Consider the following 19239-nt stretch of genomic DNA (forward strand, 5'->3'; position numbering starts at 1 on the left):
ATCAATTTGGTCAAAGATTTTTTTCCAACACAGATTACCAAAATTGAACAAGTTAACAGGTAAATACTTACCTTTTCCAAAAGGATACCTTTTACTATGCACCAAAAACCTAAAAAAACTATAACTATGTGTACATCATGCACATCATTGTTTATGTTGTATTTATTTTCCTATGGGAATTACATTTAGAAATGTACATTCTTTACAACATTGTCATCCATTGAATTCATGCAGAGTTTGAAGATTTCAAATTGTGACAAAATGAAAGACTCGACCACGAAGGGACTCGAACCCTCAATCTTCTGATCCGAAGTCAGACGCCTTATCCATTAGGCCACGCGGTCATCTTTATAGAAGTTGTCGAACCTGTGGAAGGTGTGGTAAAAGTAACCTCAAGTATAACATTCAAAATTTAGAAGTTTTTTCTAGATATATGTTTTGGAAAAACTTGCATATGAATTACAAAATGAAATCCAACATATTTTAGTGATTTATGTTGAGTGAACATTACAAAGTATACCTTTCACATAGCCTAGATTTTGTAAAATCCTTAACTTAGCAGAGAAATAACTTAACTTTTCTATAGGCATGCTATAAAGTTTTATAAAAAGATTAGGGATGTAGGCATTAGAGCAATTTCTCATTGAGCTATGGCTGTTCTGATTTCACTGATTCCTTCTAAACATGTGAGATGTATTTTTTATATGCAGATATGCAAATAACCATTATAGTATCAATTTGGTCAAAGAATTGCTTTGCAACACAGATTACCAAAATCAAACAAGTTAACAAGTAAACACTGACATTTTCCTTAAGGTTTTTTAAGTTTTATGAAAATATTAGGGATGTAGGCTTTATAGCAATTTCTCATTGGACTATGGATGTTCGGATTTCAATGATTCATTTTAAACATGTGAGATATAATTTTTATATGCAGATATGCAAATATCCTTCATTGTATCAATTTGGTCAAAGATTTTTTTCCAACACAGATTACCAAAATTGAACAAGTTAAGAGGTAAATACTTACATTTTCCAAAAGGATACCTTTTACTATGCACCAAAAACCTAAAAAACTTATAACTATGTATACATCATGCACATCATTGTTTATGTTGTATTTATTTTCCTATGGGAATTACATTTAGAAATGTACATTCTTTACAACATTGTCATCCATTGAATTCATGCAGAGTTTGAAGATTTCAAATAGTGACAAAAAGAATGACTTGACCACGAAGGGACACGAACCCTCAATCTTCTGATCAGAAGTCAGACGCCTCATCCATTATGCCACGCTGTCATCTATGTCGAAATTGTCGAACCTGTGGAAGGTGTGGTAATAGTAACCTCAAGTATAACATTCAAAATTTAGAAGCTTTTTCTAGAGGTATGTTTTGGAAAAACTTGCATATGAATTACAAAATAAAATCCAACATATTTTAGTGATTTATGTTGAGTGAACATTACAAAGTATACCTTTCACATAGCCTAGATTTTGTAAAATCCTTAACTTAGCTGAGAAATAACTTAACTTTTCTATAGGCATGCTATAAAGTTTTATAAAAAGATTAGGGATGTAGGCATTAGAGCAATTTCTCATTGATCTATGGCTGTTCTGATTTCAGTGATTCCTTCTAAACATGTGAGATGTATTTTTTATATGCAGATATGCAAATAACCATTATAGTATCAATTTGGTCAAAGAATTGCTTTGCAACACAGATTACCAAAATCAAACAAGTTAACAGGTAAACACTGACATTTTCCTAAAGGTTTTTTAAGTTTTATGAAAATATTAGGGATGTAGGCTTTATAGCAATTTCTCATTGGACTATGGATGTTCGGATTTCAATGATTCATTTTAAACATGTGAGATATAATTTTTATATGCAGATATGCAAATATCCTTTATTGTATCAATTTGGTCAAAGATTTTTTTCCAACACAGATTACCAAAATTGAACAAGTTAAGAGGTAAATACTTACATTTTCCAAAAGGATACCTTTTACTATGCACCAAAAACCTAAAAAACCTATAACTATGTGTACATCATGCACATAATTGTTTATGTTGTATTTATTTTCCTATAGGAATTACATTTAGAAATGTGCATTCTTTACAACATTGTCATCCATTGAATTCAAGCAGAGTTTGAAGATTTCAAATAGTGACAAAAAGAATGACTTGACCATGAAGGGACACGAGCCCTCAATCTTCTGATCAGAAGTCAGACGCCTCATCCATTATGCCACGCTGTCATCTATGTCGAAATTGTCAAACCTGTGGAAGTTGTGGTAATAGTAACCTCAAGTATAACATTCAAAATTTAGAAGCTTTTTCTAGAGGTATGTTTTGGAAAAACTTGCATATGAATTACAAAATGAAATCCAACATATTTTAGTGATTTATGTTGAGTGAACATTTCAAAGTATACCTTTCACATAGCCTAGATTTTGTAAAATCCTTAACTTAGCTGAGAAATAACTTAACTTTTCTATAGGAATGCTATAAAGTTTTATAAAAAGATTACGGATGTAGGCATTAGAGCAATTTCTCATTGAACTATGGGTGTTCTGATTTCACTGATTCCTTCTAAACATGTGAGATGTATTTTTTATATGCAGATATGCAAATAACCATTATAGTATCAATTTGGTCAAAGAACTGCTTTGCAACACAGATTACCAAAATCAAACAAGTTAACAGGTAAACACTTACATTTTCCTAAAGGTTTTTTAAGAATTATGAAAATATTAGGGATGTAGGCTTTATAGCAATTTCTCATTGGACTATGGATGTTCGGATTTCAATGATTCATTTTAAACATGTGAGATATAATTTTTATATGCAGATATGTAATATCCTTTATTGTATCAATTTGGTCAAAGATTTTTTTCCAACACAGATTACCAAAATTGAACAAGTTAACAGGTAAATACTTACCTTTTCCAAAAGGATACCTTTTACTATGCACCAAAAACCTAAAAAAACTATAACTATGTGTACATCATGCACATCATTGTTTATGTTGTATTTATTTTCCTATGGGAATTACATTTAGAAATGTACATTCTTTACAACATTGTCATCCATTGAATTCATGCAGAGTTTGAAGATTTCAAATTGTGACAAAATGAAAGACTCGACCACGAAGGGACTCGAACCCTCAATCTTCTGATCCGAAGTCAGACGCCTTATCCATTAGGCCACGCGGTCATCTTTATAGAAGTTGTCGAACCTGTGGAAGGTGTGGTAAAAGTAACCTCAAGTATAACATTCAAAATTTAGAAGCTTTTTCTAGAGGTATGTTTTGGAAAAACTTGCATATGAATTACAAAATAAAATCCAACATATTTTAGTGATTTATGTTGAGTGAACATTACAAAGTATACCTTTCACATAGCCTAGATTTTGTAAAATCCTTAACTTAGCTGAGAAATAACTTAACTTTTCTATAGGCATGCTATAAAGTTTTATAAAAAGATTAGGGATGTAGGCATTAGAGCAATTTCTCATTGAGCTATGGCTGTTCTGATTTCAGTGATTCCTTCTAAACATGTGAGATGTATTTTTTATATGCAGATATGCAAATAACCATTATAGTATCAATTTTGTCAAAGAATTGCTTTGCAACACAGATTACCAAAATCAAACAAGTTAACAGGTAAACACTGACATTTTCCTAAAGGTTTTTTAAGTTTTATGAAAATATTAGGGATGTAGGCTTTATAGCAATTTCTCATTGGACTATGGATGTTCGGATTTCAATGATTCATTTTAAACATGTGAGATATAATTTTTATATGCAGATATGCAAATATCCTTTATTGTATCAATTTGGTCAAAGATTTTTTTCCAACACAGATTACCAAAATTGAACAAGTTAAGAGGTAAATACTTACATTTTCCAAAAGGATACCTTTTACTATGCACCAGAAACCTAAAAAACCTATAACTATGTGTACATCATGCACATAATTGTTTATGTTGTATTTATTTTCCTATGGGAATTACATTTAGAAATGTGCATTCTTTACAACATTGTCATCCATTGAATTCAAGCAGAGTTTGAAGATTTCAAATAGTGACAAAAAGAATGACTTGACCATGAAGGGACACGAGCCCTTAATCTTCTGATCAGAAGTCAGACGCCTCATCCATTATGCCACGCTGTCATCTATGTCGAAATTGTCAAACCTGTGGAAGTTGTGGTAATAGTAACCTCAAGTATAACATTCAAAATTTAGAAGCTTTTTCTAGAGGTATGTTTTGGAAAAACTTGCATATGAATTACAAAATGAAATCCAACATATTTTAGTGATTTATGTTGAGTGAACATTACAAAGTATACCTTTCACATAGCCTAGATTTTGTAAAATCCTTAACTTAGCTGAGAAATAACTTAACTTTTCTATAGGCATGCTATAAAGTTTTATAAAAAGATTACGGATGTAGGCATTAGAGCAATTTCTCATTGAACTATGGGTGTTCTGATTTCACTGATTCCTTCTAAACATGTGAGATGTATTTTTTATATGCAGATATGCAAATAACCATTATAGTATCAATTTGGTCAAAGAACTGCTTTGCAACACAGATTACCAAAATCAAACAAGTTAACAGGTAAACACTTACATTTTCCTAAAAGTTTTTTAAGAATTATGAAAATATTAGGGATGTAGGCTTTATAGCAATTTCTCATTGGACTATGGATGTTCGGATTTCAATGATTCATTTTAAACATGTGAGATATAATTTTTATATGCAGATATGTAATATCCTTTATTGTATCAATTTGGTCAAAGAATTTTTTCCAACACAGATTACCAAAATTGAACAAGTTAACAGGTAAATACTTACCTTTTCCAAAAGGATACCTTTTACTATGCACCAAAAACCTAAAAAAACTATAACTATGTGTACATCATGCACATCATTGTTTATGTTGTATTTATTTTCCTATGGGAATTACATTTAGAAATGTACATTCTTTACAACATTGTCATCCATTGAATTCATGCAGAGTTTGAAGATTTCAAATTGTGACAAAATGAAAGACTCGACCACGAAGGGACTCGAACCCTCAATCTTCTGATCCGAAGTCAGACGCCTTATCCATTAGGCCACGCGGTCATCTTTATAGAAGTTGTCGAACCTGTGGAAGGTGTGGTAAAAGTAACCTCAAGTATAACATTCAAAATTTAGAAGTTTTTTCTAGATATATGTTTTGGAAAAACTTGCATATGAATTACAAAATGAAATCCAACATATTTTAGTGATTTATGTTGAGTGAACATTACAAAGTATACCTTTCACATAGCCTAGATTTTGTAAAATCCTTAACTTAGCTGAGAAATAACTTAACTTTTCTATAGGCATGCTATAAAGTTTTATAAAAAGATTAGGGATGTAGGCATTAGAGCAATTTCTCATTGAGCTATGGCTGTTCTGATTTCACTGATTCCTTCTAAACATGTGAGATGTATTTTTTATATGCAGATATGCAAATAACCATTATAGTATCAATTTGGTCAAAGAATTGCTTTGCAACACAGATTACCAAAATCAAACAAGTTAACAAGTAAACACTGACATTTTCCTTAAGGTTTTTTAAGTTTTATGAAAATATTAGGGATGTAGGCTTTATAGCAATTTCTCATTGGACTATGGATGTTCGGATTTCAATGATTCATTTTAAACATGTGAGATATAATTTTTATATGCAGATATGCAAATATCCTTCATTGTATCAATTTGGTCAAAGATTTTTTTCCAACACAGATTACCAAAATTGAACAAGTTAAGAGGTAAATACTTACATTTTCCAAAAGGATACCTTTTACTATGCACCAAAAACCTAAAAAACCTATAACTATGTGTACATCATGCACATCATTGTTTATGTTGTATTTATTTTCCTATGGGAATTACATTTAGAAATGTGCATTCTTTACAACATTGTCATCCATTGAATTCATGCAGAGTTTGAAGATTTCAAATAGTGACAAAAAGAATGACTTGACCATGAAGGGACACGAACCCTCAATCTTCTGATCAGAAGTCAGACGCCTCATCCATTATGCCACGCTGTCATCTATGTCAAAATTGTCAAACCTGTGGAAGGTGTGGTAATAGTAACCTCAAGTATAACATTCAAAATTTAGAAGCTTTTTCTAGAGGTATGTTTTGGAAAAACTTGCATATGAATTACAAAATGAAATCCAACATATTTTAGTGATTTATGTTGAGTGAACATTACAAAGTATACCTTTCACATAGCCTAGATTTTGTAAAATCCTTAACTTAGCTGAGAAATAACTTAACTTTTCTACAGGCATGCTATAAAGTTTTATAAAAAGATTAGGGATGTAGGCATTAGAGCAATTTCTCATTGAACTATGGGTGTTCTGATTTCACTGATTCCTTCTAAACATGTGAGATGTATTTTTTATATGCAGATATGCAAATAACCATTATAGTATCAATTTGGTCAAAGAACTGCTTTGCAACACAGATTACCAAAATCAAACAAGTTAACAGGTAAACACTTACATTTTCCTAAAGGTTTTTTAAGAATTATGAAAATATTAGGGATGTAGGCTTGTTAGCAATTTCTCATTGGACTATGGATGTTCGGATTTCAATGATTCATTTTAAACATGTGAGATATAATTTTTATATTCAGATATGTAATATCCTTTATTGTATCAATTTGGTCAAAGATTTTTTTCCAACACAGATTACCAAAATTGAACAAGTTAACAGGTAAATACTTACCTTTTCCAAAAGGATACCTTTTACTATGCACCAAAAACCTAAAAAAACTATAACTATGTGTACATCATGCACATCATTGTTTATGTTGTATTTATTTTCCTATGAGAATTACATTTAGAAATGTACATTCTTTACAACATTGTCATTCATTGAATTCATGCAGAGTTTGAAGATTTCAAATTGTGACAAAATGAATGACTCGACCTCGAAGGGAGTCGAACCCTCAATCTTCTGATCCGAAGTCAGACACCTTATCCTTTAGGCCACGTGGTCATCTTTATAGAAGTTGTCGAACCTGTGGAAGGTCTGGTAAAAGTAACCTCAAATATAACATTCAAAATTTAGAAGTTTTTTCTAGATATATGTTTTGGAAAAACTTGCATATGAATTACAAAATGAAATCCAACATTTTTTAGTGATTTATGTTGAGTGAACATTACAAAGTATACCTTTCACATATCCTAGATTTTGTAAAATCCTTAACTTAGCTGAGAAATAACTTAACTTTTCTATAGGCATGCTATAAAGTTTTATAAAAAGATTAGGGATGTAGGCATTAGAGCAATTTCTCATTGAGCTATGGCTGTTCTGATTTCACTGATTCCTTCTAAACATGTGAGATGTATTTTTTATATGCAGATATGCAAATAACCATTATAGTATCAATTTGGTCAAAGAATTGCTTTGCAACACAGATTACCAAAATCAAACAAGTTAACAAGTAAACACTGACATTTTCCTAAAGGTTTTTTAAGTTTTATGAAAATATTAGGGATGTAGGCTTTATAGCAATTTCTCATTGGACTATGGATGTTCGGATTTCAGTTATTCATTTTAAACATGTGAGATATAATTTTTATATGCAGATATGTAATATCCTTTATTGTATCAATTTGGTCAAAGATTTTTTTCCAACACAGATTACCAAAATTGAACAAGTTAACAGGTAAATACTTACCTTTTCCAAAAGGATACCTTTAACTATGCACCAAAAACCTTAAAAAAACTATAACTATGTGTACATCATGCACATCATTGTTTATGTTGTATTTATTTTCCTATGGGAATTACATTTAGAAATGTACATTCTTTACAACATTGTCATCCATTGAATTCAAGCAGATTTTGAAGATTTCAAATTGTGACAAAGTGAAAGACTCGACCACGAAGGGACTCGAACCCTCAATCTTCTGATCCGAAGTCAGACGCCTTATCCATTAGGCCACGCGGTCATCTTTATAGAAGTTGTCGAACCTGTGGAAGGTGTGGTAAAAGTAACCTCAAGTATAACATTCAAAATTTAGAAGTTTTTTCTAGATATATGTTTTGGAAAAACTTGCATATGAATTACAAAATGAAATCCAACATATTTTAGTGATTTATGTTGAGTGAACATTACAAAGTATACCTTTCACATAGCCTAGATTTTGTAAAATCCTTAACTTAGCTGAGAAATAACTTAACTTTTCTATAGGCATGCTATAAAGTTTTATAAAAAGATTAGGGATGTAGGCATTAGAGCAATTTCTCATTGAGCTATGGCTGTTCTGATTTCACTGATTCCTTCTAAACATGTGAGATGTATTTTTTATATGCAGATATGCAAATAACCATTATAGTATCAATTTGGTCAAAGAATTGCTTTGCAACACAGATTACCAAAATCAAACAAGTTAACAGGTAAACACTGACATTTTCCTAAAGGTTTTTTAAGTTTTATGAAAATATTAGGGATGTAGGCTTTATAGCAATTTCTCATTGGACTATGGATGTTCGGATTTCAATGATTCATTTTAAACATGTGAGATATAATTTTTATATGCAGATATGCAAATATCCTTTATTGTATCAATTTGGTCAAAGATTTTTTTCCAACACAGATTACCAAAATTGAACAAGTTAAGAGGTAAATACTTACATTTTCCAAAAGGATACCTTTTACTATGCACCAAAAACCTAAAAAACCTATAACTATGTGTACATCATGCACATAATTGTTTATGTTGTATTTATTTTCCTATGGGAATTACATTTAGAAATGTACATTCTTTACAACATTGTCATCCATTGAATTCATGCAGAGTTTGAAGATTTCAAATAGTGACAAAAAGAATAACTTGACCATGAAGGGACACAAACCCTCAATCTTCTGATCAGAAGTCAGACGCCTCATCCATTATGCCACGCTGTCATCTATGTCGAAATTGTCGAACCTGTGGAAGGTGTGGTAATAGTAACCTCAAGTATAACATTCAAAATTTAGAAGTTTTTTCTAGATATATGTTTTGGAAAAACTTGCATATGAATTACAAAATGCAATCCAACATATTTTAGTGATTTATGTTGAGTGAACATTACAAAGTATACCTTTCACATAGCCTAGATTTTGTAAAATCCTTAACTTAGCTGAGAAATAACTTAACTTTTCTATAGGCATGCTATAAAGTTTTATAAAAAGATTAGGGATGTAGGCATTAGAGCAATTTCTCATTGAACTATGGGTGTTCTGATTTCAATGATTCCTTCTAAACATGTGAGATGTATTTTTTATATGCAGATATGCAAATAACCATTATAGTATCAATTTGGTCAAAGAATTGCTTTGCAACACAGATTACCAATATCAAACAAGTTAACAGGTAAACACTGACATTTTCCTAAAGGTTTTTTAAGTTTTATGAAAATATTAGGGATGTAGGCTTTATAGCAATTTCTCATTGGACTATGGATGTTCGGATTTCAATGATTCATTTTAAACATGTGAGATATAATTTTTATATGCAGATATGCAAATATCCTTTATTGTATCAATTTGGTCAAAGATTTTTTTCCAACACAGATTACCAAAATTGAACAAGTTAAGAGGTAAATACTTACATTTTCCAAAAGGATACCTTTTACTATGCACCAAAAACCTAAAAAACCTATAACTATGTATACATCATGCACATCATTGTTTATGTTGTATTTATTTTCCTATGGGAATTACATTTAGAAATGTACATTCTTTACAACATTGTCATCCATTGAATTCATGCAGATTTTGAAGATTTCAAATTGTGACAAAATGAAAGACTCGACCACGAAGGGACTCGAACCCTCAATCTTCTGATCCGAAGTCAGACGCCTTATCCATTAGGCCACGCGGTCATCTTTATAGAAGTTGTTGAACCTGTGGAAGGTGTGGTAAAAGTAACCTCAAGTATAACATTCAAAATTTCGAAGTTTTTTCTAGATATATGTTTTGGAAAAACTTGCATATGAATTACAAAATGAAATCCAACATATTTTAGTGATTTATGTTGAGTGAACATTACAAAGTATACCTTTCACATAGCCTAGATTTTGTAAAATCCTTAACTTAGCTGAGAAATAACTTAACTTTTCTATAGGCATGCTATAAAGTTTTATAAAAAGATTAGGGATGTAGGCATTAGAGCAATTTCTCATTGAGCTATGGCTGTTCTGATTTCAGTGATTCCTTCTAAACATGTGAGATGTATTTTTTATATGCAGATATGCAAATAACCATTATAGTATCAATTTGGTCAAAGAATTGCTTTGCAACACAGATTACCAAAATCAAACAAGTTAACAGGTAAACACTGACATTTTCCTAAAGGTTTTTTAAGTTTTATGAAAATATTAGGGATGTAGGCTTTATAGCAATTTCTCATTGGACTATGGATGTTCGGATTTCAATGATTCATTTTAAACATGTGAGATATAATTTTTATATGCAGATATGCAAATATCCTTTATTGTATCAATTTGGTCAAAGATTTTTTTCCAACACAGATTACCAAAATTGAACAAGTTAAGAGGTAAGTACTTACATTTTCCAAAAGGATACCTTTTACTATGCACCAAAAACCTAAAAAACCTATAACTATGTGTACATCATGCACATCATTGTTTATGTTGTATTTATTTTCCTATGGGAATTACATTTAGAAATGTGCATTCTTTACAACATTGTCATCCATTGAATTCAAGCAGAGTTTGAAGATTTCAAATAGTGACAAAACGAATGACTTGACCATGAAGGGACACGAGCCCTCAATCTTCTGATCAGAAGTCAGACGCCTCATCCATTATGCCACGCTGTCATCTATGTCGAAATTGTCAAACCTGTGGAAGTTGTGGTAATAGTAACCTCAAGTATAACATTCAAAATTTAGAAGCTTTTTCTAGAGGTATGTTTTGGAAAAACTTTCATATGAATTACAAAATGAAATCCAACATATTTTAGTGATTTATGTTGAGTGAACATTTCAAAGTATACCTTTCACATAGCCTAGATTTTGTAAAATCCTTAACTTAGCTGAGAAATAACTTAACTTTTCTATAGGCATGCTATAAAGTTTTATAAAAAGATTAGGGATGTAGGCATTAGAGCAATTTCTCATTGAACTATGGGTGTTCTGATTTCACTGATTCCTTCTAAACATGTGAGATGTATTTTTTATATGCAGATATGCAAATAACCATTATAGTATCAATTTGGTCAAAGAACTGCTTTGCAACACAGATTTCCAAAATCAAACAAGTTAACAGGTAAACACTTACATTTTCCTAAAGGTTTTTTAAGAATTATGAAAATATTAGGGATGTAGGCTTTATAGCAATTTCTCATTGGACTATGGATGTTCGGATTTCAATGATTCATTTTAAACATGTGAGATATAATTTTTATATGCAGATATGTAATATCCTTTATTGTATCAATTTGGTCAAAGATTTTTTTCCAACACAGATTACCAAAATTGAACAAGTTAACAGGTATATACTTACCTTTTCCAAAAGGATACCTTTTACTATGCACCAAAAACCTAAAAAAACTATAACTATGTGTACATCATGCACATCATTGTTTATGTTGTATTTATTTTCCTATGGGAATTACATTTAGAAATGTACATTCTTTACAACATTGTCATCCATTGAATTCATGCAGAGTTTGAAGATTTCAAATTGTGACAAAATGAAAGACTCGACCACGAAGGGACTCGAACCCTCAATCTTCTGATCCGTAGTCAGACGCCTTATCCATTAGGCCATGCGGTCATCTTTATAGAAGTTGTCGAACCTGTGGAAGGTGTGGTAAAAGTAACCTCAAGTATAACATTCAAAATTTAGAAGTTTTTTCTAGATATATGTTTTGGAAAAACTTGCATATGAATTACAAAATGAAATCCAACATATTTTAGTGATTTATGTTGAGTGAACATTACAAAGTATACCTTTCACATATCCTAGATTTTGTAAAATCCTTAACTTAGCTGAGAAATAACTTAACTTTTCTATAGGCATGCTATAAAGTTTTATAAAAAGACTAGGGATGTAGGCATTAGAGCAATTTCTCATTGAGCTATGGCTGTTCTGATTTCACTGATTCCTTCTAAACATGTGAGATGTGTTTTTTATATGCAGATATGCAAATAACCATTATAGTATCAATTTGGTCAAAGAATTGATTTGCAACACAGATTACCAAAATCAAACAAGTTAACAAGTAAACACTGACATTTTCCTAAAGGTTTTTTAAGTTTTATGAAAATATTAGGGATGTAGGCTTTATAGCAATTTCTCATTGGACTATGGATGTTTGGATTTCAATGATTCATTTTAAACATGTGAGATATAATTTTTATATGCAGATATGCAAATATCCTTTATTGTATCAATTTGGTCAAAGATTTTTTTCCAACACAGATTACCAAAATTGAACAAGTTAAGAGGTAAATACTTACATTTTCCAAAAGGATACCTTTTACTATGCACCAAAAACCTAAAAAACCTATAACTATGTGTACATCATGCACATCATTGTTTATGTTGTATTTATTTTCCTATGGGAATTACATTTAGAAATGTGCATTCTTTACAACATTGTCATCCATTGAATTCATGCAGAGTTTGAAGATTTCAAATAGTGACAAAAAGAATGACTTGACCATGAAGGGACACGAACCCTCAATCTTCTGATCAGAAGTCAGACGCCTCATCCATTATGCCACGCTGTCATCTATGTCAAAATTGTCAAACCTGTGGAAGGTGTGGTAATAGTAACCTCAAGTATAACATTCAAAATTTAGAAGCTTTTTCTAGAGGTATGTTTTGGAAAAACTTGCATATGAATTACAAAATGAAATGCAACATATTTTAGTGATTTATGTTGAGTGAACATTACAAAGTATACCTTTCACATAGCCTAGATTTTGTAAAATCCTTAACTTAGCTGAGAAATAACTTAACTTTTCTACAGGCATGCTATAAAGTTTTATAAAAAGATTAGGGATGTAGGCATTAGAGCAATTTCTCATTGAACTATGGGTGTTCTGATTTCACTGATTCCTTCTAAACATGTGAGATGTAAGTTTTATATGCAGATATGCAAATAACCATTATAGTATCAATTTGGTCAAAGAACTGCTTTGCAACACAGATTACCAAAATCAAACAAGTTAACAGGTAAACACTTACATTTTCCTAAAGGTTTTTTAAGAATTATGAAAATATTAGGGATGTAGGCTTTATAGCAATTTCTCATTGGACTATGGATGTTCGGATTTCAATGATTCATTTTAAACATGTGAGATATAATTTTTATATGCAGATATGTAATATCCTTTATTGTATCAATTTGGTCAAAGATTTTTTTCCAACACAGATTACCAAAATTGAACAAGTTAACAGGTAAATACTTACCTTTTCCAAAAGGATACCTTTAACTATGCACCAAAAACCTTAAAAAAACTATAACTTTTTGTACATCATGCACATCATTGTTTATGTTGTATTTATTTTCCTATGGGAATTACATTTAGAAATGTACATTCTTTACAACATTGTCATCCATTGAATTCAAGCAGATTTTGAAGATTTCAAATTGTGACAAAGTGAAAGACTCGACCACGAAGGGACTCGAACCCTCAATCTTCTGATCCGAAGTCAGACGCCTTATCCATTAGGCCACGCGGTCATCTTTATAGAAGTTGTCGAACCTGTGGAAGGTGTGGTAAAAGTAACCTCAAGTATAACATTCAAAATTTAGAAGTTTTTTCTAGATATATGTTTTGGAAAAACTTGCATATGAATTACAAAATGAAATCCAACATATTTTAGTGATTTATGTTGAGTGAACATTACAAAGTATACCTTTCACATAGCCTAGATTTTGTAAAATCCTTAACTTAGCTGAGAAATAACTTAACTTTTCTATAGGCATGCTATAAAGTTTTATAAAAAGATTAGGGATGTAGGCATTAGAGCAATTTCTCATTGAGCTATGGCTGTTCTGATTTCACTGATTCCTTCTAAACATGTGAGATGTATTTTTTATATGCAGATATGCAAATAACCATTATAGTATCAATTTGGTCAAAGAATTGCTTTGCAACACAGATTACCAAAATCAAACAAGTTAACAGGTAAACACTGACATTTTCCTAAAGGTTTTTTAAGTTTTATGAAAATATTAGGGATGTAGGCTTTATAGCAATTTCTCATTGGACTATGGATGTTCGGATTTCAATGATTCATTTTAAACATGTGTGATATAATTTTTATATGCAGATATGCAAATATCCTTTATTGTATCAATTTGGTCAAAGATTTTTTTCCAACACAGATTACCAAAATTGAACAAGTTAAGAGGTAAATACTTACATTTTCCAAAAGGATACCTTTTACTATGCACCAAAAACCTAAAAAACCTATAACTATGTGTACATCATGCACATAATTGTTTATGTTGTATTTATTTTCCTATGGGAATTACATTTAGAAATGTACATTCTTTACAACATTGTCATCCATTGAATTCATGCAGAGTTTGAAGATTTCAAATAGTGACAAAAAGAATGACTTGACCATGAAGGGACACAAACCCTCAATCTTCTGATCAGAAGTCAGACGCCTCATCCATTATGCCACGCTGTCATCTATGTCGAAATTGTCGAACCTGTGGAAGGTGTGGTAATAGTAACCTCAAGTATAACATTCAAAATTTAGAAGTTTTTTCTAGATATATGTTTTGGAAAAACTTGCATATGAATTACAAAATGCAATCCAACATATTTTAGTGATTTATGTTGAGTGAACATTACAAAGTATACCTTTCACATAGCCTAGATTTTGTAAAATCCTTAACTTAGCTGAGAAATAACTTAACTTTTCTACAGGCATGCTATAAAGTTTTATAAAAAGATTAGGGATGTAGGCATTAGAGCAATTTCTCATTGAACTATGGGTGTTCTGATTTCACTGATTCCTTCTAAACATGTGAGATGTATTTTTTATATGCAGATATGCAAATAACCATTATAGTATCAATTTGGTCAAAGAACTGCTTTGCAACACAGATTACCAAAATCAAACAAGTTAACAGGTAAACACTTACATTTTCCTAAAGGTTTTTTAAGAATTATGAAAATATTAGGGATGTAGGCTTTATAGCAATTTCTCATTGGACTATGGATGTTCGGATTTCAATGATTCATTTTAAACATGTGAGATATAATTTTTATATGCAGATATGCAAATATCCTTCATTGTATCAATTTGGTCAAAGATTTTTTTCCAACACAGATTACCAAAATTGAACAAGTTAAGAGGTAAATACTTACATTTTCCAAAAGGATACCTTTTACTATGCACCAAAAACCTAAAAAACCTATAACTATGTATACATCATGCACATCATTGTTTATGTTGTATTTATTTTCCTATGGGAATTACAGTTAGAAATGTACATTCTTTACAACATTGTCATCCATTGAATTCATGCAGAGTTTGAAGATTTCAAATAGTGACAAAAAGAATGACTTGACCACGAAGGGACACGAACCCTCAATCTTCTGATCAGAAGTCAGACACCTCATCCATTATGCCACGCTGTCATCTATGTCGAAATTGTCGAACCTGTGGAAGGTGTGGTAATAGTAACCTCAAGTATAACATTCAAAATTTAGAAGCTTTTTCTAGAGGTATGTTTTGGAAAAACTTGCATATGAATTACAAAATAAAATCCAACATATTTTAGTGATTTATGTTGAGTGAACATTACAAAGTATACCTTTCACATAGCCTAGATTTTGTAAAATCCTTAACTTAGCTGAGAAATAACTTAACTTTTCTATAGGCATGCTATAAAGTTTTATAAAAAGATTAGGGATGTAGGCATTAGAGCAATTTCTCATTGAGCTATGGCTGTTCTGATTTCAGTGATTCCTTCTAAACATGTGAGATGTATTTTTTATATGCAGATATGCAAATAACCATTATAGTATCAATTTGGTCAAAGAATTGCTTTGCAACACAGATTACCAAAATCAAACAAGTTAACAGGTAAACACTGACATTTTCCTAAAGGTTTTTTAAGTTTTATGAAAATATTAGGGATGTAGGCTTTATAGCAATTTCTCATTGGACTATGGATGTTCGGATTTCAATGATTCATTTTAAACATGTGAGATATAATTTTTATATGCAGATATGCAAATATCCTTTATTGTATCAATTTGGTCAAAGATTTTTTTCCAACACAGATTACCAAAATTGAACAAGTTAAGAGGTAAGTACTTACATTTTCCAAAAGGATACTTTTTACTATGCACCAAAAACCTAAAAAACCTATAACTATGTGTACATCATGCACATCATTGTTTATGTTGTATTTATTTTCCTATGGGAATTACATTTAGAAATGTGCATTCTTTACAACATTGTCATCCATTGAATTCAAGCAGAGTTTGAAGATTTCAAATAGTGACAAAAAGAATGACTTGACCATGAAGGGACACGAGCCCTCAATCTTCTGATCAGAAGTCAGACGCCTCATCCATTATGCCACGCTGTCATCTATGTCGAAATTGTCAAACCTGTGGAAGTTGTGGTAATAGTAACCTCAAGTATAACATTCAAAATTTAGAAGCTTTTTCTAGAGGTATGTTTTGGAAAAACTTTCATATGAATTACAAAATGAAATCCAACATATTTTAGTGATTTATGTTGAGTGAACATTACAAAGTATACCTTTCACATAGCCTAGATTTTGTAAAATCCTTAACTTAGCTGAGAAATAACTTAACTTTTCTATAGGCATGCTATAAAGTTTTATAAAAAGATTAGGGATGTAGGCATTAGAGCAATTTCTCATTGAACTATGGGTGTTCTGATTTCACTGATTCCTTCTAAACATGTGAGATGTATTTTTTATATGCAGATATGCAAATAACCATTATAGTATCAATTTGGTCAAAGAACTGCTTTGCAACACAGATTTCCAAAATCAAACAAGTTAACAGGTAAACACTTACATTTTCCTAAAGGTTTTTTAAGAATTATGAAAATATTAGGGATGTAGGCTTTATAGCAATTTCTCATTGGACTATGGATGTTTGGATTTCAATGATTCATTTTAAACATGTGAGATATAATTTTTATATGCAGATATGTAATATCCTTTATTGTATCAATTTGGTCAAAGATTTTTTTCCAACACAGATTACCAAAATTGAACAAGTTAACAGGTAAATACTTACCTTTTCCAAAAGGATACCTTTAACTATGCACCAAAAACCTTAAAAAAAAACTATAACTATGTGTACATCATGCACATCATTGTTTATGTTGTATTTATTTTCCTATGGGAATTACATTTAGAAATGTACATTCTTTACAACATTGTCATCCATTGAATTCATGCAGATTTTGAAGATTTCAAATTGTGACAAAATGAAAGACTCGACCACGAAGGGACTCGAACCCTCAATCTTCTGATCCGAAGTCAGACGCCTTATCCATTAGGCCACGCGGTCATCTTTATAGAAGTTGTCGAACCTGTGGAAGGTGTGGTAAAAGTAACCTCAAGTATAACATTCAAAATTTAGAAGTTTTTTCTAGATATATGTTTTGGAAAAACTTGCATATGAATTACAAAATGAAATCCAACATATTTTAGTGATTTATGTTGAGTGAACATTACAAAGTATACCTTTCACATAGCCTAGATTTTGTAAAATCCTTAACTTAGCTGAGAAATAACTTAACTTTTCTATAGGCATGCTATAAAGTTTTATAAAAAGATTAGGGATGTAGGCATTAGAGCAATTTCTCATTGAGCTATGGCTGTTCTGATTTCACTGATTCCTTCTAAACATGTGAGATGTATTTTTTATATGCAGATATGCAAATAACCATTATAGTATCAATTTGGTCAAAGAATTGCTTTGCAACACAGATTACCAAAATCAAACAAGTTAACAGGTAAACACTGACATTTTCCTAAAGGTTTTTTAAGTTTTATGAAAATATTAGGGATGTAGGCTTTATAGCAATTTCTCATTGGACTATGGATGTTCGGATTTCAATGATTCATTTTAAACATGTGAGATATAATTTTTATATGCAGATATGCAAATATCCTTTATTGTATCAATTTGGTCAAAGATTTTTTTCCAACACAGATTACCAAAATTGAACAAGTTAAGAGGTAAATACTTACATTTTCCAAAAGGATACCTTTTACTATGCACCAAAAACCTAAAAAACCTATAACTATGTGTACATCATGGACATAATTGTTTATGTTGTATTTATTTTCCTATGGGAATTACATTTAGAAATGTACATTCTTTACAACATTGTCATCCATTGAATTCATGCAGAGTTTGAAGATTTCAAATAGTGACAAAAAGAATGACTTGACCATGAAGGGACACAAACCCTCAATCTTCTGATCAGAAGTCAGACGCCTCATCCATTATGCCACGCTGTCATCTATGTCGAAATTGTCGAACCTGTGGAAGGTGTGGTAATAGTAACCTCAAGTATAACATTCAAAATTTAGAAGTTTTTTCTAGATATATGTTTTGGAAAAACTTGCATATGAATTACAAAATGCAATCCAACATATTTTAGTGATTTATGTTGAGTGAACATTACAAAGTATACCTTTCACATAGCCTAGATTTTGTAAAATCCTTAACTTAGCTGAGAAATAACTTAACTTTTCTATAGGCATGCTATAAAGTTTTATAAAAAGATTAGGGATGTAGGCATTAGAGCAATTTCTCATTGAACTATGGGTGTTCTGATTTCAATGATTCCTTCTAAACATGTGAGATGTATTTTTTATATGCAGATATGCAAATAACCATTATAGTATCAATTTGGTCAAAGAATTGCTTTGCAACACAGATTACCAATATCAAACAAGTTAACAGGTAAACACTGACATTTTCCTAAAGGTTTTTTAAGTTTTATGAAAATATTAGGGATGTAGGCTTTATAGCAATTTCTCATTGGACTATGGATGTTCGGATTTCAATGATTCATTTTAAACATGTGAGATATAATTTTTATATGCAGATATGCAAATATCCTTTATTGTATCAATTTGGTCAAAGATTTTTTTCCAACACAGATTACCAAAATTGAACAAGTTAAGAGGT

The 19239-nt window shown here is 30.8% G+C and overlaps 8 non-coding genes across 8 annotated transcripts; all 8 read right to left on the reverse strand.

Annotated features, from left to right (window-relative positions):
* Positions 1-271: 271 nt before the first annotated feature.
* Positions 272-344, reverse strand: TRNAR-UCG (transfer RNA arginine (anticodon UCG)). Its single transcript has one exon. It is a non-coding gene; the product is annotated as a tRNA-Arg (tRNA).
* Positions 345-3147: 2803 nt separating this feature from the next.
* TRNAR-UCG (transfer RNA arginine (anticodon UCG)) lies at positions 3148-3220 on the reverse strand. The gene has a single exon. It is a non-coding gene; the product is annotated as a tRNA-Arg (tRNA).
* Positions 3221-5064: 1844 nt separating this feature from the next.
* On the reverse strand, positions 5065-5137 carry TRNAR-UCG (transfer RNA arginine (anticodon UCG)). Its single transcript has one exon. It is a non-coding gene; the product is annotated as a tRNA-Arg (tRNA).
* A 2803-nt stretch (positions 5138-7940) lies between these two features.
* Positions 7941-8013, reverse strand: TRNAR-UCG (transfer RNA arginine (anticodon UCG)). The gene has a single exon. It is a non-coding gene; the product is annotated as a tRNA-Arg (tRNA).
* A 1845-nt stretch (positions 8014-9858) lies between these two features.
* TRNAR-UCG (transfer RNA arginine (anticodon UCG)) lies at positions 9859-9931 on the reverse strand. Its single transcript has one exon. It is a non-coding gene; the product is annotated as a tRNA-Arg (tRNA).
* Positions 9932-11775: 1844 nt separating this feature from the next.
* TRNAR-ACG (transfer RNA arginine (anticodon ACG)) lies at positions 11776-11848 on the reverse strand. Its single transcript has one exon. It is a non-coding gene; the product is annotated as a tRNA-Arg (tRNA).
* Positions 11849-13693: 1845 nt separating this feature from the next.
* Positions 13694-13766, reverse strand: TRNAR-UCG (transfer RNA arginine (anticodon UCG)). Its single transcript has one exon. It is a non-coding gene; the product is annotated as a tRNA-Arg (tRNA).
* A 3765-nt stretch (positions 13767-17531) lies between these two features.
* Positions 17532-17604, reverse strand: TRNAR-UCG (transfer RNA arginine (anticodon UCG)). The gene has a single exon. It is a non-coding gene; the product is annotated as a tRNA-Arg (tRNA).
* Positions 17605-19239: the final 1635 nt, after the last annotated feature.

Source organism: Taudactylus pleione, unplaced genomic scaffold (genome assembly GCF_031769625.1).
Source record: "Taudactylus pleione unplaced genomic scaffold, aTauple2 ptg000914l, whole genome shotgun sequence".
NCBI classification, from domain to species: Eukaryota; Metazoa; Chordata; class Amphibia; order Anura; family Myobatrachidae; genus Taudactylus; species Taudactylus pleione.